The sequence below is a fragment of the Salmo salar genome, chromosome 05, assembly GCF_965601325.2.
Source record: "Salmo salar chromosome 05, fSalSal1, whole genome shotgun sequence".
Taxonomy (NCBI): Eukaryota; Metazoa; Chordata; class Actinopteri; order Salmoniformes; family Salmonidae; genus Salmo; species Salmo salar.
Window position 1 is genome coordinate 1831501 of NC_138295.1, and position 6000 is coordinate 1837500.

The window sequence follows — 6000 nt, forward strand, 5'->3', positions numbered from 1 at the left end:
CCTCCTCTACCCCATCAGACTCCTCCTCTACCCCATCAGACTCCTCCTCTACCCCCATCAGACTCCTCCTCTACCCCCATCAGACTCCTCCTCTACCCCATCAGACTCCTCCTCTACCCCCATCAGACTCCTCCTCTACCCCCATCAGACTCCTCCTCTACCCCATCAGACTCCTCCTCTACCCCCATCAGACTCCTCCTCTACCCCCATCAGACTCCTCCTCTACCCCATCAGACTCCTCCTCTACCCCATCAGACTCCTCCTCTACCCCATCAGACTCCTCCTCTACCCCATCAGACTCCTCCTCTACCCCCCATCAGACTCCTCCTCTACCCCCCATCAGACTCCTCCTCTACCCCCATCAGACTCCTCCTCTACCCCATCAGACTCCTCCTCTACCCCATCAGACTCCTCCTCTACCCCCATCAGACTCCTCCTCTACCCCATCAGACTCCTCCTCTACCCCATCAGACTCCTCCTCTACCCCATCAGACTCCTCCTCTACCCCCATCAGACTCCTCCTCTACCCCCATCAGACTCCTCCTCTACCCCATCAGACTCCTCCTCTACCCCCATCAGACTCCTCCTCTACCCCCATCAGACTCCTCCTCTACCCCATCAGACTCCTCCTCTACCCCATCAGACTCCTCCTCTACCCCCATCAGACTCCTCCTCTACCCCCATCAGACTCCTCCTCTACCCCCATCAGACTCCTCCTCTACCCCCATCAGACTCCTCCTCTACCCCCCATCAGACTCCTCCTCTACCCCCCATCAGACTCCTCCTCTACCCCCATCAGACTCCTCCTCTACCCCCATCAGACTCCTCTACCCCCATCAGACTCACCATCACAGCACAGACCTTCCATCCATCTATCTATCTCCAAACACACTGGGCACAGACCTTCCATCTATCTATCTATCTCCAAACACACTGGGCACAGACCTTCCATCTATCTATCTATCTCCAAACACACTGGGCACAGACCTTCCATCCATCTATCTATCTCCAAACACACTGGGCACAGACCTTCCATCCATCTATCTATCTCCAAACACACTGGGCACAGACCTTCCATCCATCTATCTATCTCCAAACACACTGGGCACAGACCTTCCATCCATCTATCTATCTCCAAACACACTGGGCACAGACCTTCCATCCATCTATCTATCTCCAAACACACTGGGCACAGACCTTCCATCCATCTATCTATCTCCAAACACACTGGGCACAGACCTTCCATCCATCTATCTATCTCCAAACACACTGGGCACAGACCTTCCATCCATCTATCTATCTCCAAACACACTGGGCACAGACCTTCCATCCATCTATCTATCTCCAAACACACTGGGCACAGACCTTCCATCTATCTATCTATCTCCAAACACACTGGGCACAGACCTTCCATCCATCTATCTATCTCCAAACACACTGGGCACAGACCTTCCATCCATCTATCTATCTCCAAACACACTGGGCACAGACCTTCCATCTATCTATCTATCTCCAAAAACAGATCTTACTCTGTTCAGAAACCTGCTCTAAGATCGTTTGCACAGGCAGCACCAAGGACCTCGTCAGGTACATCAGGGTTCAAATTCCAACCATCTGTTCTGTTTTCCAATGTTCCAGTGTGATGCCCTGCAGAGAGAGAGATGTGAGAGACTGATAGGAAAGTTCCCAGGGTTCTGACGTTCTGATAATGACCTTCTGACATTCCAAAGGTTCTGAGGGTTCTGTGCCAACGTTCCAAGGACTTATGAGGGGAACCGCTCCCCAATAAAACATCAGACCCATATGTCTCTACGCGCACACACACACACACACACACACACACACACACACACACACACACACACACACACACACAACACCCACACACACACACACACACACACACAGTCCTTGTTTAACTAATCTTATGGGGATGCACAAACCACACTCAAAATCTTATTTTCCCTAACCCTTAACCCTAACCTTAACACTAAAACCTAACCTTAACCCTAACCCTTAACCTAACCCCTACCCCTAACCCTTAACCCTAAAACTTAACCTTAACCCTAACCCTAAACCTAATCCTAACCTAATCCTAACCTTAACCCTAATTCTTACCTTAAACCCCCTAGAAATAGCATTTGATCTTGTGGGGACTAACAAAATGTACAAAAACACACACACTAACCCCTCCCCCTACACTAGCCCCTCCCCCTACACTAACCCCTCCCCCTACACTAACCCCTCCCCCATACACTAACCCCTCCCCCTACACTAGCCCCTACCCCTACACTAACCCCTCCCCCTACACTAACCCCTCCCCCTACACTAACCCCTCCCCCTACACTAACCCCTCCCCCTACACTAACCCCTACCCCTACACTAACCCCTCCCCCTACACTAACCCCTACCCCTACACTAGCCTCTCCCCCTACACTAACCCCTACCCCTACACTAACCCCTCCCCCTACACTAACCCCTACCCCTACACTAACCCCTCCCCTACACACTTACCCCTCCCCCTACACACAACCCCTCCCCCTACACTAACCCCTACCCCTACACTAACCCCTCCCCTACACACTTACCCCTCCCCCTACACACAACCCCTCCCCCTACACACACACTAACACCTCCCCCTACACACACACACTAACCCCTCCCCCAACACACACACTAACCCCTCCCCCTACACACACACTAACCCCTCCCCCAACACACACACTAACCCCTCCCCCAACACACACACTAACCCCTCCCCCTACACTAACCTCTCCCCCTACACTAACCCCTCCCCCAACACACACACTAGCCCCTCCCCCTACACTAACCCCTCCCCCTACACGAACCCCTCCCCCTACACTAACCCCTCCCCCTACACTACACCCCTCCCCCAACACACTACACTAGCCCCTCCCCCTACACACAACACCAACCCCTACCCCCCAACACACACACTAACCCCTCCCCCTACACACACACCAACCCCTCCCCCTACACACACACTAACCCCTCCCCCTACACACACACTAACCCCTCCCCCTACACACACACTAACCCCTCCCCCAACACACACACTAGCCCCTCCCCCTACACTCACTACCCCTCCCCACAACACACTAACCCCTCCCCCTAAAACACACTAGCCCCTCCCCTACAAACACACTAACCCCTCCCCCTACACACACACTAACCCCTCCCCCTACACACACACTAACCCCTCCCCCTACACACACACTAAACCCTCCCCCTACACACACACTAACCCCTCCCCCAACACACACACTAACCCCTCCCCCAACACACACACTAACCCCTCCCCCTAGACACACACACTAACCCCTCCCCCTACAAACACACTAACCCCTCCCCCTACAAACACACTAACCCCTCCCCCTACAAACACACTAACCCCTCCCCCTACAAACACACTAACCCCTCCCCCTAGAAACACACTAACCCCTCCCCCTACAAACACACTAACCCCTCCCCCTACACACACACTAACCCCTCCCCCTACACACACACTAACCCCTCCCCCTACACACACACTAACCCCTCCCCCAACACACACGTATTACCCCTCCCCCGGTATCACATCCTGGTATTACTCCCCAGGTATCCTTCCTGGTTACAGCCCAGGTATCCTTCCTGGTTACACCCCAGGAATCCTTCCTGGTTACTCCCCAGGTATCCTTCCTGGTTACAGCCCAGGTATCCTTCCTGGTTACAGCCCAGGTATCCTTCCTGGTTACACCCCAGGTATCCTTCCTGGTTACAGCCCAGGTATCCTTCCTGGTTACAGCCCAGGTATCCTTCCTGGTTACACCCCAGGTATCCTTCCTGGTTACAGCCCAGGTATCCTTCCTGGTTACAGCCCAGGTATCCTTCCTGGTTACAGCCCAGGTATCCTTCCTGGTTACAGCCCAGGTATCCTTCCTGGTTACTCCCCAGGTATCCTTCCTGGTTACAGCCCAGGTATCCTTCCTGGTTACAGCCCAGGTATCCTTCCTGGTTACAGCCCAGGTATCCTTCCTGGTTACAGCCCAGGTATCCTTCCTGGTTACACCCCAGGTATCCTTCCTGGTTACACCCCAGGTATCCTTCCTGGTTACTCCCCAGGTATCCTTCCTGGTTACAGCCCAGGTATCCTTCCTGGTTACTCCCCAGGTATCCTTCCTGGTTACACCCCAGGTATCCTTCCTGGTTACAGCCCAGGTATCCTGCCTGGTTACTCCCCAGGTATCCTTCCTGGTTACAGCCCAGGTATCCTTCCTGGTTACACCCCAGGAATCCTTCCTGGTTACACCACAGTCACTTCATTAATCTACAGACGAGAGGGGATGAGAAGGGGAGAGGAAGAGGAGAGGAGAGGAGAGGAGAGGGGAGGAGATGAGGAGAGGAGAGGAGAGGGGGAGAAGAGGAGGAGGAGTGTAAGAGTGTAAGAAGGTATTCTCACAGACGACTATCTGTGATGACATCACAGCGAGATTCTGGGTGCGCGTCCCAAATAGCACCCTATTCCCTATATAGTGCACTACTTTTGTATGGCCTCCGTTCAAAAGTATTGCACTGTATAGGGTGCCATTTGGGACACAGACCTGTTAGACTCTGAGGAAGGTTGAGAGACCATGGAATACACCAAGGATCCCCCAGACTCCTCTCCTCCTCTGTACTGTCACCCTGTACTTCCAACCCCACTGATTACTATGTTTCCAACAGTCGTGATCTTCTGTAAACAATCTCTGTTTTCATTATCTTTTAAACTGATTATCTCTATGAATGTAAGTTTCCAGTTCTGGTCAAAAACTGCAGAAGAAACAACAGAGTCCATATTGATGCCAGCTGCTGCAGTTACATGATCTTACAAGGGTATGAGGGGTACACCTAGAGAGAGAGAGAGGGAAGGAGAGAGAGAAGGAGGGAGGGAAGGAGAGAGGGAAGGAGAGAGAGAAGGAGGGAGAGAGGGGGTACACCTAGAGAGAGAGAGAGGGAAGGAGAGAGAGAAGGAGGGAGGGAAAGAGGGGTACACCTAGAGAGAGAGAGAAGGAGAGAGAGAAGGAGGGAGGGAAGGAGAGAGGGAAGGAGAGAGAGAAGGAGGGAGGGAAAGAGGGGTACACCTAGAGAGAGAGGGAAGGAGACAGAGAAGGAGGGAGGGAAGGAGAGAGGGAAGGAGAGAGAGAAGGAGGGAGGGAAAGAGGGGTATACCTAGAGAGAGAGGGAAGGAGAGAGAGAAGGAGGGAGGAAGGAGGGGTACACTAGAGAGAGAGAGGGAAGGAGAGAGAGAAGGAGGGAGGGAAAGAGGGGTACACCTAGAGAGAGAGGGAAGGAGAGAGAGAAGGAGGGAGGGAAGGAGAGAGGGAAGGAGAGAGAGAATGAGAGGGAGGGAGAGAGGGAAGGGAGATGAGAGAACGAGGAAGTAGAGAGGGCCTGAGAGAGTAGAGAATGAGAGGGAGGAGAGAGAGAAGGAGAGAGAGAGAATGAGAGGGAGGGAGAGAGGAAGGAGAGAGTGACACCTGAGAGGGAGGAGAGAGGGAAGGAGAGAGTGAGAGAATGAGAGGGAAGTAGCGAGGGCATGAGAGAGTGAGAGAATGAGAGGGAGGGAGAGAGAGAAGGAGAGAGAGAGAATGAGAGGAGGGAGAGAGGGAATGAGAGAGTGAGAGAATGAGAGAGGGCGGGAGAGAGGGAAGGAGAGAGTGAGAGAATGAGAGGGAGGGAGAGAGAGAAGGAGAGAGAGAGAATGAGAGGGAGGGAGAGAGGGAAGGAGAGAGTGAGAGAATGAGAGGGAAGTAGAGAGGGAATGAGAGAGTGAGAGAATGAGAGGGAGGGAGAGAGAGAATGAGAGAGAGAGAATGAGAGGAGGGAGAGAGAGGGGAGAGTGAGAGAATGAGAGGGAAGTAGAGAGGGAATGAGAGAGTTAGAGAATGAGAGGGAGGGAGAGAGAGAAGGAGAGAGAGAGAATGAGAGGGAGGGAGAGAGGAAGGAGAGAGAGAGAGAGAG